This window comes from Alligator mississippiensis, chromosome 7 (genome assembly GCF_030867095.1).
Source record: "Alligator mississippiensis isolate rAllMis1 chromosome 7, rAllMis1, whole genome shotgun sequence".
In the NCBI taxonomy this organism is placed as follows: domain Eukaryota; kingdom Metazoa; phylum Chordata; order Crocodylia; family Alligatoridae; genus Alligator; species Alligator mississippiensis.
The window spans coordinates 44,415,342-44,432,215 of record NC_081830.1 but is presented as its reverse complement, the minus strand read 5'-3'; the positions used below and the strand labels follow the sequence as shown (position 1 = coordinate 44,432,215).

At 44.4% G+C, this 16,874-nt stretch overlaps 1 protein-coding gene across 1 annotated transcript in view; it reads left to right on the top strand.

Moving 5' to 3' along the window:
- Nucleotides 1-440: 440 nt before the first annotated feature.
- Nucleotides 441-16,874, top strand: part of ITM2C (integral membrane protein 2C) — an 88,729-nt gene continuing 72,295 nt past the window's right edge. Inside the window, exon 1 of the mRNA XM_019478718.2 lies at nt 441-553. The gene's annotated coding sequence lies outside the window, so the exon portion shown is untranslated. The remainder of the gene's footprint in view (nt 554-16,874) is intronic.

Genomic DNA, 16,874 nt, shown 5'->3' with positions numbered 1-16,874 from the left:
CCTCACTCTCTGAGAAACTTCTACCAGAAAGCAAGTAAAAAACTTATTTGCTAACCAACTTTGACTTGGTGATCCTTCAGTAGTCACACTGTACATTAGTGTTTCAGCAGCATCTTCTGTCTTCAGACCCCTTTTGCTGATTGGAGCCTCCTTCACGGGAGGTTTCTCTTAGCGATTGATGGACTTTCATCAGAGATCAAACTGCCATGAACAAAGCTATACACATTTTGTTGTTCAGTGGGGTGTTTAGTTGGAGAGTTAAGCATGATGCAAAATCTTCCCATGGTCTGAGGCACATGCCATTGGCATTCATTAGTAACAATGAGGTGTATGATTAACCGAGCAGCTGAGAAAATGACCCCCCTTCCTTTTTCCTTCTTCTGTTCCTTTGCTTTGAAATTTCCAGATCAAGGAAGAAGAGTAGTAGCTCAAGAGTCTCCTGCTGGGTAGCTACAGTTTTGCAGGTGTCTGCATTCCCTGTAGCTTCAACTTGCTTCAAGTAGCAGCAAAATTCATCAGGCTGATCCTGCACCACTACACCGTGAGCTTGAAAGTAAGTCAGTCCTGCTAGTTTGAGGCCAGTTTCTTCAATTTGTGTGAATCTGCAGAGATCCACTGGCTTAAAAACCATGCTGTTAATTGACCCTGCTGAAGATCTGGCTTACTGCTTTCATTCATAAATAATCTCTTTCTCGCTGTGAAGGGACACTTGATCCTTCCATCCAGCCCTCTGGCACAGTGCTAGTGACTTACTTTAACTTACAATGACAGAATCTTTTGTGCTAGATCCTGGGGCTAGACAAGGGAAAGGCCATTAAAAGCCAACAAACACATATACAGGTGTATATATGTATAAATGGCAGGAGGCTATATTTGGAGTGGGTGACTTACATTCTCCAGTCAGCCTAAGCACAGTACCCAACCTGCTGAGTCCAGCCTGTGTGTAGACAGCTTGATAGAAATGAGTTTTCAAACAAGTAATTTTCAACCAGGGTGCCATAGCTGATCAGACAAGGGTACTTCAAAATGGGAGAAGATTGCTGAGGTGTGAGGAGATAAGCAGATAGGGGTAGACTCAGGCTTGTCCCTGCCTGGCTGACCCCCAACCCCACTGCCCAGCCTCTCTGCAAGGAGGTAAGCACTGTAATAAATTAATTCTTGAAATTGAGTGCCACTCAGTTCACAAAAGTTATGGAGGGGTGCCTCGAGTCCATTGAGAGGCGTCTTAAGTCAAAAAAGGTTGAGAAACCTGATCCAAACAAAAACAGTAACAGTGTTTGTGAGACTATCAGAGGATTAATGAATTAAAATTTCCCTTTTTGCTACAAGAACATATTAAGTCAAGGGTTTTCAACTTTTTTTAAAAAGTGTACCCCCGGTGGCCCCTTTTTTAGTAAGAGTACTGACGGAGGAGGGGGTGGCAAGTGGCCAGACGTCAAACGGGGGAGGGGGTGGCAGCGAGCAGCCAGATGCGGAGTGGAGCAGCGCAGCGTGTGTGCAGCCCTGCTCTCGCCCTGCCCTGGCCCTGCTCCTGAGAGGCAGCACACGGGGCGGCAGCACTCTGTCCCCTTCTGCCCCCACGTATCCCTTAGGACCTTTCAAGGTACCTCCAGGGGTATGTGTACCCCTAGTTGACAACCCCTGTACTAAGGTAAGACACTGACCTAAATCACACAGAAATCAATAGAAAGTTCTTGTTTACTTCAAAAGGCTTTAGATCTTGTGCTAACTCTCAAGGTGTCACTGGAGTTGCTCCACTGTAAGACAGGTGTGAAATGTGATTCACATCTACTATCTCTCTGTGACGCACCAGGCCAGTTTCTCCTTCGCTGTTATGTGCTATATTCATATCCCTAGCTGAGACTGAGAGCAGGGAATCCATATTTTTCCATCCCCTAGTAATTACATTGTAGTGGCCATTAACAAATGGAAAGCCAATGCTAATGCATCTTGGGAAAAGGGATGGGGCTAGATCTAAAGCCCACTGAGGGCAATCAGAATTGGCCTCAGTGGCCTTAGACCAGGGCATCATGAGCAAATGGACGGATCCATAGCTGGTATAAGAGATCTCATTTTCTGTAAAGTTTGTTTCTACCAGTGTCCAGAAAGTTTTGCTCTAGATGAGGCCAAGTAAAATGGCCATAACCAGAGCAGACAGCAGCTGCTCTGAGAGACCATACGGTGTATAATGGCCCTAAACCTGGGAGGTGGAAAGGTGAGCAAGCCAGCTGTTCCCACTCCACTCCTATGCTCTGACTCCTATGCTGTGCACCTGATCTTTAGTCTGAAACTTGAATAGTTTCTTTCTTATAATCAGAGGCAATTGTTAGGAATTTGGATTCCCATTTAAAGAAAAACTTTAATGAGCACAAGAAGGATATGCCAGTCTGGTGCTCCTCCTGGAGTGTATGCCTTTCCTGTCAAAGACCAGTGCTCTCTGTGCCTTGTTTTTTAGGGTCTAGATTATCTAAGGAATTCTCTCTTATGAGAGAAAGAGAAGTCTTGTCTAGTAGTCATTGGAGGAAGGAGACAGCCCTGTCCAACCTTACAGTTGCAACCTGAAAAAACAACCAGGCTTGAGCACAGGAGAACTCCCTCCTTTATTTTCTCATTGTGGAGTAAGAGCCAAGACTTGTTTTCAGCCTTGGAGAATTTTGAGACCCAGTGCTGTATGAGAGCCATCCATTTCTAAGTGGTCACTGGAGCCTATTGTCTGCTTTCTGTTTCAAGGGCATCAGGAAGGTTATCACATTCAGTTATCTCTACAGCCAGTTATCCTAATAGAGTTGTATTACACTTGCTGTGGTGCTTTGCTGTCTGATTTCATTCAAAACTACCCTTGAGCAAAGGTTGTCTCTCCTAATGATCCCCACAAAGCCCCTGCTTCCCTACCCTGACTCCTTACATGGGTCTGAGGATAACAGGAAACCATATGTTTAGCTATAATAGCATGGCCTAATAATTAAAGCACAGAACTCAGGGCTAGGGGCCCTGCCCTGGATTCTGTTTCATCTGTCACTGATTTGCTCTTGACTTTTTTGGGTCACTTTAATTCTGCTCTGTATCAGTTTCCTGGAAGCTGACATCTTCCTTCCTCACTCTGCTAAACTCTTCTCTTTTTGGGGCCAGTCTGTGTCAAAGCAGGGATGGGCCTCACAACTGGGATACTGAAGATGATTTGTCCCTAGATACGGAACTAGCAAGGGTAGTAAGCAAGGACTTACCTAAATCCTTGCTTAATCAATGCATTTCTAGGCCTGAGTGAAATAAATTTGGGAAAGTTGGTCAACTTTCCAACAGTCCTGGATTTCAGACCTGTGTCCCAGAAGACTCTTTGAAATAGAACTTATTCTCCATATTTGAAAAATTGGTTCCAGAGAACCAGATTAAATCCTTCCATTTGCATCTTCCATATGGCTCTTAAAGCTGTGTGGGGAAGCACTTCTTCATTTCCAAAGCTTTGAGAATGAGATCTGTTGAAACCTAAAGCCACTTCAAAACCCAAATACAGTAAAAGCTTTGTTATCCAGCATACGTGGGGTAAGAGGGGTGCTGGCTATCTAAAAATCCCAGTTATCTGAGAGTTATACTGGTCCCAGCCCACAGCAGCAGCCTGCCCTGCCCGGCTCAGATCCCTTTCTCCTTCCCCCACACACTTCTGGCAGCTCCTCTATCGGCAACATCACTAAGTCATGTAAACAACAGAAATACTTGATTTGCGTGCCGGATAGGCTTGGCAAAGATTCTGGTTGCTAAAGTGAGAATTTGTATTGGGGGATATTGGTTAATATCTGTTTAATATAGTGTTCTGGTTAATAAAAGGCCAGTTAACACAGCTTTTACTGTAAGTTGCCTGATTTTAAGATGCTACATCCATTATTGACTTTAATAGATGTTATGAGGTTTTGCAAATTAGGGAGGTTCTTCAGATGGATGTAAGAGTTTAATTTTAAACAACTAAGCCTGCAAGTGCTGGTGGTAGATTTTAAAGGTGTGATTATACTGGCCTTGGTATAAACTAGCATATTTATGATTTCTGGGTGCAGAACTTTCAACATATGATCCATCATCTGTTCTCTACCACTACTTCCTTTTGCAAAAGAAGATAGCAGAGCATCAGGGTGCTGCCCAGTTTGTTGTAAGCTGGCCTGGGTATTGGATGTTCCTATATCTTCCATAGCTGTCTGCTTCTCTCAAGACCTGAGAAGGGTAGTGTGTGCTCAAAAACTTGTCAAACCTCTTCAATAGAAGATATCGCAAAACAACTTAGCTCCTTAAAGAGGCACCTCCAGGTTCTGTGGTTTTGATGTCTGTCAAGGGTTGTGGAAAATTCTTGAAAGGCATATAAATCTGTGCCAGAACACTTCAATCTCCATGGACACAACATTGCTGACCTCGGAGTAGCTGTTCGTAGACAGCAAAACTTTAAAAACCAACTTGAATGGGAAATTGCGGCACAAGAAATCATCCACCGACTGGATTGTGTCAAGTATGGTCTAAAGAGCAATTTATGGGTTCTTATCCCATTACCTGGATTAGCTTTTGTGATGCCTTTGTCCATATGGGTTTATTGTTTGTTTGCCTCTCCCAGCACTGCTACCTCTCCCAGCTCTTCTCCCTCCCACCTTCCCTTCTCTGTCTTTCATATACAAGCCACTCTCCATTCCATGCAGTGTTCAGTGCATGTCCTTTCGCAATATCTGATGAGCTAAGATTGGATTTATGAAAGCTTATTCTGATAAGCTTATACATCTCTGATATCATTAGCCTATAAAGTGCAAATCTACCCTGCCTTCTGCACAGAGTGGGCATTGTTCTCTCCTGTGGCTACAGATCTCCAGGGTTGGACAAACTGGTGGTTGCTAATGAAGCAGGTAACCATCTCTTATTGCTTGATGTGTTTTAAAAATTAATCCCAAAATCCATCTGAAGGAAAGGGAGCCATGGGCACGATTCTACCAATGAGAAAATCCAAATTACTGAGGAGTAATATGTAGTCAAGAGTTGGATCTAAAATGCTCTGAAGTGAGACATGACAAGAGCAGCAGCTTATGGACCATTACTTCCCAGGAAATTACAACAAAAGAGTGGGAAGCTGCATGAAAGAACCAAGTCATGGATAATGCACATTTGAATGAATCCAGGAATGGAAATCTGATTTATAACTTGTGTTGTAGAGGTGGAAGAACTAACAGCCTTGGTAGCAAATGAGTTGACCCCTGTGTCAACATGAACCATTGAAAAATGGATGTGGTTTTGATACAGGTGATGAACACTTCATCCAAATCTGTGTTGCATCTTGTCCCTTGAGCAACAGATCTTAGCAAACTTCTATTCAGATCAATATATACTTTTCCAAGACTGATACTATTTTAAAATTGTTTCTTTCAATATTCATTTTAGCTGTAGTCTAAGCAGCAAGACTTTCTAGAAGCTGAATGCCATACTTACCATTTGTTTAGTAGGCAAAAGTATTCAAGTTTAAAATCTCCATTAAATCTTTTTTTTTTTTTTTTCAAATAAGTTAACTGAACCAGTTTTATAGATCACCATTATCACAGTTATGTACCATTCCTATTATTCTGGAATCCAGTGTAATTGTCCCTTATATTTTTGAGAGTGTTGATCTTGTTTATACTTCTCATGGTTTTGGTGTATGATATTCTAAATGCCTAGTTCATATTAGATAATATAAAATCCAGTGATACAACTTGTACATGCAGTATCTTCTGCATGGGTTCTAAGTGTGCTACCGAGAAAATATAACATTTCAATTCCATTTGAGCAAGAAATTTCCCAAAACACTGAACATGATTGCAGCTCATGATAAGAAAATGAATTAGTGAACAGGCTCAAATGTACACAGACACAGAGAACTGCAAATCTGAAGAACATTGCAATAATGAGGATTTCTAAGTAATTTGAATGCAAAAAGGTGCCACACTTTTCTGAGCAACTTGCTCCTCTCATGCTTCTTTGAATTTTTCATTTGTCGGGAGAACAGCGTGATGAGACCAGCCTGCATGACTCTTGTTTGATGTCTCATTAAACTTGCCAGTAGGAAAAGCAGACCTCACTTGATTTCTCTTTATAAAGAGAATGGAGCCACTGCTCTCTGGCCTCCAGAACAGCCTTTCAAAAATAGCTCAGGTAAGAGAAATGTAGAGTTCATAAGAGTAAAGGGCTTGTCAAGCATGTGTGGGTGGTACATTATACAAGCCATTTCATTCTGACCTATGACGCTTCTGCCATTCCACTTCTGGCTCTCTCGCAGCTCAGCTCTGGCTGACTTCTCTGTCCCCATATGTAACTCAGTACTGCTCTTACAGTTCTGATTCTTAAACTCTGTCTTATCCTCAGAGAGATCTTCATGAGAGACTGTCTGCCGTTCCTCTCCATCAAGGAAATATGGGGGCCAGAACTGTAACACTCAGGCAGCAGGATCTATGATAAGAAAAGGCCAAAGTGACTCAAAAAGAACAAGATGGGAACATTTCAGCAAACTTAAATATTATGTTCTGGCATGAACCAATCCCAAAAATAAATTTTTTAGTAAAATCAGAATTTTCCCATTGCAGATCAGAGTTTTGTAGAACTTTCAATTTTCTGCTGGGAAATCATTCCAATGTAAACTTTCCAACCAGTTCTAGACCTGACATCCCATGCCAGGAAGTCTGTAAATCCTTGTAAAACATAGACTCTGAGTACATGAGGGCTGGAGGGCCCTGGACTCCCTTGGGAAGAGGCCCATCCCTAATTGGGTGGAACAGTCCCCAAATGGAAACATCAAGTCCCTGTCCTGGGCCTCAGGACTCTGGGACAGCATTTGTGCTAGATTCTCAGTAGCATGCAGGGATCTAGGATATCTGTTCGTGGCCGAAAAATACAGGAAATGGCAGGTTTCTCCTTGCAGGTCGGTGGAGTTCCAGGGGAGCAGGGTGCAGGGGGTGCCACATGTATGCATGCACGTGCATATAGACACATGGCCAGGAATACAGCCCCAGACAGCCCTGGAGAGCAGCTCCCCCAACTACCTGCAGGTAAGTCAGGGGGGCAGGTCAGATAGAGGCCCCCACAGTGAGGGAGGGAGTGGGGCAGGGGTTGGGCCTGGGGACACTGCCCAGCCAGGGTGGTGCATGGGGTCTGGGGTTGGGGCAGGGAGCAAGACAGAGCCACAGGCAGCATATCCAGGGGTTGGGGTGGGGGGTAGCTCCCTGCTGCTGCTTACACTCCCAGGGAGGGAGGCATGGGGGGCATGTGCCCCCCAGGTTTGTGTGCAGGGTAGGGGCAGATGCAGGCTGCCTGCTGTAGCCTCAGGGCACCCTGCCCTGCTGTTCTCCCCCCAGGAGCCCATTGCTGGTCATGCTGCCATGATGAGGTGCACCCCAGCCACCTGGCAGAAGCAGGGGCAGCAGCATGGAGTTGTGTCCCCAGCTGCTGCTGGGTGAGCAAGGGGCACTTTGCCATGGTGGCATGGGGCTCTCAGGGGGAGAGCAGCAAGTTGGGGAGCCCCAAGCCTGCAGTAGGCAGCCTGCATCCTCCCCTGCCCCCTTCCACCAGGTACTGCTCAGCTCCGTTCTGGGTGTGCTACCAGGGGAGACAGCGATGCACGTCATCTGAGGGCCTCCTCCAGCAAAAATAAGTCGGTACCTATGTTGTGCAGGAATAATCTGTTACTTAATCCTGACGGCATGGCCAGCAATGGGCTCCTGGGGGGAGGGCAGCAAGTCCCAAGGCTGCAGCAGGCATCCTGCATCTGGCCCTACCCTGTGCACAAACCTGGGGGGCATGTGCCCCTCTTGTGTCGTGTGTGTGTGTGTGTATGTATATATAGTAGTGTTTTATTTTAATCATGGAAAAATGTGGATTTTGGGTTATGTTTCTTAATTCAAAAATTGGAGATTTTTTTTTATTAGAGAAAACTAGGATTCCTGATCCTGACTAGGCAACTCAACAAAATAAGCCTAAAAGCAAAAGTAAAACACCACTTGATGTCTCCTTCCCAACAGATGAAAAAATAATGATGTTTATTTTTTTCAATGCTATAATTTCAGGTCTATCCTGAAAGGGAATATCTTAAAGTGTCAGGCTTAGGGGTTCCCTCTCAATGATTTCCAATTCCAATGCACTTCACTTTTCAAATAAAAAGGCAAGTTTTACAACTGCCAGCCCTTCAAACTTAACCTTGGCTTGCCAAAGCAAGTAGTATTTGCTTCTCCTCCTGCATCATGGCCAGGCCTGGCTAACTCATCATTCGCTTCAGGATGTTTACACATGTGCAATTGATTTGCAAGCCAGTGCTGTTGATGCACAAGAAGAAATTGCCTTCAGTTTATGCCTCTTTAGCTATACTGGCTCTGCAGAGCTGACAGGAAATGTAGCAAAAATAACTCACCTTTGTCAATGAAGTGATAGATATGGCTGAGTACTCACAGGAAGGGGTTCTGCTGACTGAAAAAGTGCTATTATTTTCTTTTCAGAGAAATCCATACTTAGGTCTCCAAAGCCTCTGCAAAAAAAACTCAAAACAGCCTATGTATCAAAGGAATTTGATTGGACATCTCTCCTGAGAGAAACCTGCAGGGTGCAGGCTTCTAACAAGTAACTTTATAGGCAATCAGACACATTCATGCAGGAAAGGGAAGTAAAACAGGGATGTAACCAGAGCGAGCCCTGCTCTAGAATTGACATCAAATGACATTTTGTTTGACCACACAGGAGGTCAAACAGGATGTTCACGATTCTTGTCTGACAGTTATAATCTCTGAATCTACTGGTCCTATTGAAACAATCCACAAACCTCCGGGTCATAAGGCATGACTCCATTATGAAATGCCAGTTGTGCACTGATGATGTGGTGCATCTGTCAACTATATTAAATGATCTCCAAATAAATATTTGCTTTTTAGAAACTCATTAAACTGTGCACTGTTACTATTAGGGGATTTTCACAAAGAACCAGAACTACTACAGCAAGAGGACTATCTATGTCAAATAGCCAGAGATCCACTGAAGACCATGGTGGGTTCCTTGCACTTTACATACAGCAGGCCCTTTTCTTGCACATTTGAGTTATTGTACCTGCATGTCCCTCATTGCCTGGAGGCTGTTTGGTGTCAGACAGTTTTCAAGCCATATCTTATGTTTGATGGCTCACAGCGTCGGTTTATTTAGGTCATATATTTCCTACCAGTTGAATTTTTGTACCCACCAAGGTTCAGTTCTGCATGCCAGGGGGAATTTAAAGTTTTCTTGTATTCTATAAAGCAGATAATATTTTCATACTTGTTTTTACATATTTGTTTAGGAGTATCTGGAAGGTAAATACTGCTTGTGAACTTGTTCTGCTAGAGGTGATAGAGATTGCTTTGGTGCTGTGGTGAAATCTTTTGCAGCAATGCTCATGTTACTTGCTGTTTGGTCAAAGTATTCATATAAATATGTGTTAATAAGGGCTATTTCAGTTTTCTCTTAAATTTTGTTTTTGGGTGGACTTATACAATTATTCATTGGTGGTTTTGTGGTATTGGCATTTGCTATATGAGATCTTTTTTAGGTATATAACCAGATGCTTGTGGTCTGCTGGGGAATCTGTGTGCGTGTGAAGTCTTACATTGTTTTGGTTCAATCTTGCTGCAGCCCTCTGCTGTGTCAAAGGTCAGTCTGCCTAGAGCAGGGGTGGGCAATTATTTTGGGTGGAGGGCCACTTACTGAGTTTTGGCAAGCAATCGAGGGCCACATGACAGGCAGCTAGGGGCAGATAAATGTTAATTTTCTAAATTTTTTAGGGGCCCCACGGGCTGGATAGAATGGCCTGGCGGGCCACATTTGGCCTGTGGGCCGCATTTTGCCTTGAGAATCACTTCTTACTCTTATTGAAAATGATCAGATCAAGTCTTTATACATGTAAGTGTGTTTTATCCACATTGAATATGCTGTCAAAACTATGCCTATGTTGCAATGGGCAGCTGTTGAATGCAGATGCAGTCTGTTTCTCTGTCTGTGTGCACCTTTATTTCCCCACAGGTAAACAGCTGAAAGTTGTTAATTTAGGTGGGGTTACCATATGTCTGGGTTTTCCTAGACATGTCCTCTTTTTGAGTCCTCCTGTCTCTGTCCAGGCGGTTTCTTAAAATATCAACATATGTCCAGGATTTTGCTCTGCTCAGCATTGAAGTTTTTCCTGGCACTTTCCAGCTTGCCCTAGAAAGGAGCTGCTTGGGGCTGGGGAGAGCAGAGGGAGGGCAATTAGAAGCAGGAGGCATCACGTGCATCTCCATATGCACATGCACATGGCCAGCATGTAGCCAGGCAGGGTGGTAGGAGCAGCTCCAGCAGCTGGATGGAGGTAAGTCTATGGGGAGCAAGGTTTGGCGAGCCAGGGCTTGGGGACTATCTATGGAGGTTGTGTGTGTGTGTGGCAGGGGTGTGTGGAAGAGATGGGTGTGTGAAGGGGGCGGGTGCCTGCTGGTGCTGAGGGAAGGTGTCAGGATGCTGGAGCTGCAGCAGGGCAAGTTTCCTTGCCCTGCATCAGGGGTAGGGGGCAGGCGGGCACTTCAGGGGCAGCAGGGAGCTGTGTGGCCTGGCTGGTGGCACTGGGCCCTGTGCTTGCAGGGGCAGGGCTGCCCAGAGATGCTGCAGGGCTGGCAGGAGCAAGGGGCTGTGGGTCAGGAGTGAGGGGCACTGGCAGGGCTGGGGGGCAGGGGACTGTGGGTTGGGAGCACAGGTAGCGTCAGGGGGCTGCAGGTCGGAAGTGAGGGGCACCAGCATGGTCTGGGGGGAGCTGGCTTGGAAGTGAGGGGTGGGGGTAGGGCATGGGCACATCGCTGTCCCCCCACAATGGTATTACCCACACTGCCCAACAGGTGTCCTTTTTTTTTTTAATTGGAAATATGGTAACCCTAATTTAGGACTCCTGAACAGAATATTTGTCCTACTTGCCTCAGGAAAGTAATTTTGCTTTTTATCCACATGGGCAAATGGAAGAAAGGCCCTTGAGGAATTTTAGGTGTCCTTGAAGTTTCTCCTCTCTTTTCTACTTTTAGGTACAGCCTGTCTGATAACTGTTGCTGAAGCATCTGTATCCAGCTATTCATCTGCAGCCTGAAGTACTATAAGCCATTGGTACCTACCATGGATCTCTCTTCCCCTTCCCTGTGAGTTATGCATTGCTACATGTTGACATGAATGTGACTCATGGAGCTACACTCAACAGCCTAGCACCCTGGTCTAGGAAATTTACAGCAGCCAGCTTCTCAGGCTGGAAAAATCCCCTACTCTTTTTGGAATGAAAAAACCTTTCATGTCCTCTTCATACTACTCTTCTTTCTCACCAGATTATCAGATTCATAGATTCATAGATGTTAGGGTCGGAAGGGACCTCAATAGATCATCGAGTCCGACCCCCTGCATAAGCAGGAAAGAGTGCTGGGTCTAGATGACCCCAGCTAGATGCTCATCTAACCTCCTCTTGAAGACCCCCAGGGTAGGGGAGAGCACCACCTCCCTTGGGAGCCCGTTCCAGACCCTGGCCACTCGAACTGTGAAGAAGTTCTTCCTAATGTCCAAGCTAAATCTGCTCTCTGCTAGCTTGTGGCCATTATTTCTTGTAATGGCCATTATTTCTTGTAAGATGAATAAAACCTCTTGTCTTGTTTATCATTCTGTAAAATGTGAAAGTTACATCTTGGCTTTCATCATGGCTGGACCTTGAGGTGACAAATAGTTTGCTGTTGACTATGCTGTCCTGAGTTTATTTTTCCAATGTATTCGCTTTTTGGTAGAGAAGCACCTTTGATTTGGATGATAGTAGAAGTTGAACTAAAAGCTCTGGGAGGGAGACTGTTCAAGACTTCACAGTATTTGGGTCCATATGCAGTTGCTATTTCAAAGACAAACCAAACATGCAGTGAATGCATTTTTATTTCTGAAATGTTACCCTTAACTGAAAACTAATTTCAAAACCTCCCCAGTGATTAGAGGTAGGATACAGGGAGAATATCTATTTAGCATCTCTCTTTGATGCCTTTCTGAAATACCCACTGAGAACTTCATTTGTCGTAATTTCACTGGCATTGTTTAATATTTATATTGGAGTAGCACCTAGAAGCTGAGATCCCTGGCGTCATACAAACAGAGCAGAACAGAATGTCTAACTCCCACTGTAGATTCTGGGACATCCAGTTAAGATGAACTGTAGGTCTAGATTGTGACTTCTAAATATTTAATAAAAATTAGTGGTCAATTAAAGTGATTAGCTATCAAGAGTGCTAAGGCAGTACAACATGCCATTTTGTTTAACTAGTATCTTTGCACTAAATGCAGTATTGTTTAATATCGTCAGTGCTGGATATTTTGCCTAATGAAGTAACATGTTTTAATTAAATTTGCTGTTTAAAATTCAATTATTCAAAGGAACTCTGCTGCCTAGAAGAACATGCTGACCTTGGATATAAAATCTTCTGACTGCGAGGTCTGCTAAGCATATGAATTAGAATGTCAGCATTTGACAAAAATTACTGACTTCTCAACCAATTAATTATATAGACACACAACGTGCTCTCTTTGGTTCAGCTCATCTGAAAAATTCAGAATGACCATTTGCCATGTATTGGCTATAATAAATCAATGACGTGCTGTGCCTTGTGTATATCTGGGGGGAAGAGGTTCTCCCTGCCTATTATGGAAATGTGACTTTATGGTCCGGTTGCTCCAGGCTATCAGAACTAATGCTGACTCTCAGACTTCTTGGTTACAAAAGCATACTCTTTCCTAGAGTACACCGTGGGAGTACTTAGACTTGTAGTTCACCTCGTCAAGAATTCATGGAGATAAACACAAATAAAAGTTCCAAAAACCAATCAGGCTTTACTTTAAATGGGTTAAGCAATACACGAATCTCAGAAAACAATAATATACCTCTCTTTATTTCCCTTTCTCAATTTTCTTACTGCTTGTCTTCTTTGGGCTTAGATCAAAGACTTAAAGAGTCCAGGATCTCCCTTTTAGCACATGGCTTTTCCTTTAAATCAAATTGTGTTGCTTCCTGTGGTTTCCTTTTTCCTCAACTGGTCCCTCAGGTAAAACAAATGAACAACAACAAGACATCTCTCGGCTAGCAAATCATACACCTCTGTTCCTTTCTCCTGAGGTCTCTGAGGCTCTCTGGTTTTTAAGATTCAGCACTGTTATGTAATTCCTTTGTTTTCCCATTTGGTGATTCTCTGTTTTCTCACCACAGCCAACAGCACAGATGCTGGGAAACACTGGATTTATCAAAAGTACAGCTATTCTTTTGCTTCCCCCAGTAAGTTGTATTCAGCTTTCCTTAATGTTTAATAATCAACCTATCCATGGACAGACACACCAGCACCGCTTAGCATGAGGAGCATGAGGCAATAGACAATAGTAGATTCATAAGACAATAAGGGTACAGGCAGTTCATTAAATCTGCCTGTGTATATGTATGATGTGATTGGAATAGGAGACTTAGTGGGATAGCTTGCGTGACTGGAATACTGTCATGGATGGGTATAAACTATCCCAGAAGGACAGGAGAGAAGAGGAGGAGGAGGAGCTGAGCTTTATGTAAAAGAGTTGTGTGATTGCTCAGAGCTCCAGTATGAAACTGGAGACAGGCCTGTTGAAAGTCTCTGGGTTAGGGTCAGAGGGGAAAGCAATAAGGGTGATATTGTGGTGGGTGTCTGCTATAGACCATGGGACCAGGAGGATGAAGTAGATGAGGCTTTCTTTAAACACCTAGTGCAAGTTTCCTGCTCACAGGTCCTGGGGGACTTCAATCACTTTGGCATTTGTTGGGGTGGGGACAATACAGTAGTGCACAGGTAATCCAGGAAATTTTTGGAGAGTGTTAGGATCAACTGCCTGGTACAAATGTTGGAGAGGGCAACTAGGGGCTGTGCTCTTCTTGATCTGCTGCTCACAAACAGGGAAGAATTGGTGGAGAACATAGAAGTGGATGGCAACTTGGGCAGCAGCGACCATGAGATTATTGAATTTGTGATCCTGAGGAAAGGAAGGAAGGAGAGCAGCAGAGTAAAGACCCTGGACTTCAGAAGCCAATCTGAGGGGGAAGAGAGTCTAGGAAATCTGGATGTATTTTAAAGAAACCTTACTGAAGGCACAGTGTGGGCATGTCAGGGGTAGGTGCCCAGGCTTGGGTACTACCCTGATGGGGATTGTCCTGTAAATGTTGCCCCGCTCTTGCCTTTCTTACCCACCATGATTTGCTGTAAGTTTAATTCATGTAACAGGAGGCAGTTCACCATTATTACACCTAATCCTCCTACAGGTAGGATTTCTCACCTGCTATATTGGGCCTGTCCCTGTAAGCACTGGCCAGACTTGCTGGTTCAGTTTCCCTGTGTGTTTAAACAGGGCACCACTGGCTGGGAGCTCTATCACCCCTATACTCCCTCCATATCCACCGGTGTTTAACAGAAAAGGCAAGGTCCATTTGCCCCTCTTACCCACATCTGGGAGCACCACAGCTGGGAGTCTCCACTACCTCTCACTTCCTCCTTCCAGTTGGTCACAGCTGCCTTTCATTCTCTGTCCAGACACTGGGTGACCAATCTGCTGACTTTCAGCCGGTTGTCACTTAGCTGCACCCACAGGTGAGTTCATTTGTGTGTGGGGTTTTCTTGGGTCTCCCCAGGATCTACTCCGGGCTGGGTTTCCCCCCAGCCCAGCAACCAGCAGTTTGTGTTCCCCACCATGCTGCAGGGTGTAGACAGGATGGAGGGAGGGGCGCAGAGCCCTGCTTGTTGCTCTGCTACACGGAGGAATAAATCATCACAATGCTCAGGAAGACTAGTAAGTATGGCAGAAAACCAGCTTGGCTTGGAAGGAAATTCCTCAGTGAGATGAAGCAAAAAAAATTAAGCTTGCAAGAAGTGGAAACTTGGAAAATGACTAGGGAGGAGTATAAGAGTATTGCTCGGGCATGCAGGGATAGTCAGGAAGGCCAAAGTGCAACTGGACTTGCAGCTAGCAAGGGATGTAAAGGGTAACAAGAAGGGTTTCTACAAGCATGTCAGCAACAAGAAGAAGATCAGGGAAAGTGTGGGTCCCTTAATGGGAGAAGCAACCTAGTGACAGAGGATTCAGAAAAAGCTTATGTACTCAATGCCTTTTTTTACTTTAGTTTTCACAGGCAAGGTCATCTCCCAGACTACTGCTCCCACCTGGCAGTACAGTTTGGGGAGAAGATGAGCAGTCAACTGTGGTGAAAAAACAGGTTAGGGACTATTTAGAAAAGCTGGACATGTACAAGTCCATGGGGCCAAACACTATACACTTTAGGGTGCTGAGGGAGTTGGATAATGTAATTGCAGAGCCACTGGCCATCATCTTTGAAGACTTGTGGTAGTTGGGAGAGGTCCTGGATGATTGGAAAAGGGCATATATAGTGCCCATCTTTGAGAAAGGAAAGGAGGAGGATCCAGGGAACTGTGGACCAGTTGGCCTCAACTCAGTTCCTGGAAAAACCATGGAACAGGTCTTCATGAAATCCACTTCTAAACACTTGCAGGAGAAGAAAGTGATCAGAAACAGTCAGCATGGATTCACTAAGGGCAAGTCATGCCTGACCAACCTAATTGTGTTTTATGATGAGATGACTGGCTTTGTGGCTGCAGAGAGAGCAGTGGATATGATATACCTTAACTTTAGCAAGGGTTTTGTTACAGTTTCCCACAACATTCTTGCAAGCGAGCTAAGGAAATATGGGTTGAATGAATGGACTGTAAGGCATATAGAAAACTGAATGGATTGTCAGGCTCAAAGGATAGGAGTCAATGGCTCGATGTCTAGTTGGCAGCCAGTATTAAGTGGAGTGTTCCAGGGGTTGGTCCTGGGGTCAGTTTTGTTCAGCACCTTCATCAAGAGCCTGGAAGATGGGATGGAGTGCATCTTTGGTAATTTTGCAGATGACACCAAGCTGGGGAAGAGTAGTAGAAATGCTGGAAGGTAGGGCTAGGATTCAGAGACCTCGACGAACTGGAAGATTGTACCAAAATAAATGTCATGAGGATCAGTAAGGTCAAGAGCAAAGTCTTGAATTTAGGATGAAACAATCCCATGCACTGATATAGGATGGGGACAGATTGGCTAACTAGCAGTTCTGCAGAAAAGGAGCTAGGGATTACAGTGGACAATAAGTTGAATATGAGCCAACAATGTGCCTTTGTTATGAAGAAGGCCAACAGCATACTGGGCTGCATTAGTAGGAGTGGTACCAGGAGATCAAGGGAAGTGATGATAATTCTTTATTCGGCACTGGTAAGACCACATCTGAAGTACTGTGTGCTGTTTTGGGCCCCACACTACAGAAAGGATGTGGACAAGTTGGAGAGAGCCCAGCAGAAGGCAACAAAAATAGAGAGGGGGCTGGAGAACATAACTTCTGAGGAGAGGCTGAGGGAACTGGGTTTATTTAGTCTGGAGAAGAGAAGACAGAGGGGATTTAATAGCAGCGTTTAACTACCTGAAGTGTGGTTCCAAAAAAAGATGGAGTTAGACTGTTTTCAGTGGTGGCAGATGACAGAACAAGGGGCAATGGTCTCAAATTGTAGCAAGGGAAGTTTAGGTTAGATATTAAGAATACTTTCTCATGAGGAGGGTAGTAAAACACTGGAACAGGTTACCCAGAGGGGTTGTGGAATCTCCATCCTTGGTTTTTTTTTAAGACCTGACTATACAGAGCTTTATCTGGGATGATCTAGTTGGATATGGTCCCTCTTTGAGCAGGGGGTTGGACTACATGACCTCCTGAGAATCCTTCCAACCCTAATTTTCTATGATTCTGTGGTTCTAAATCAAATGAAAATTCCTAAGTTTTATGTAGATTGTTG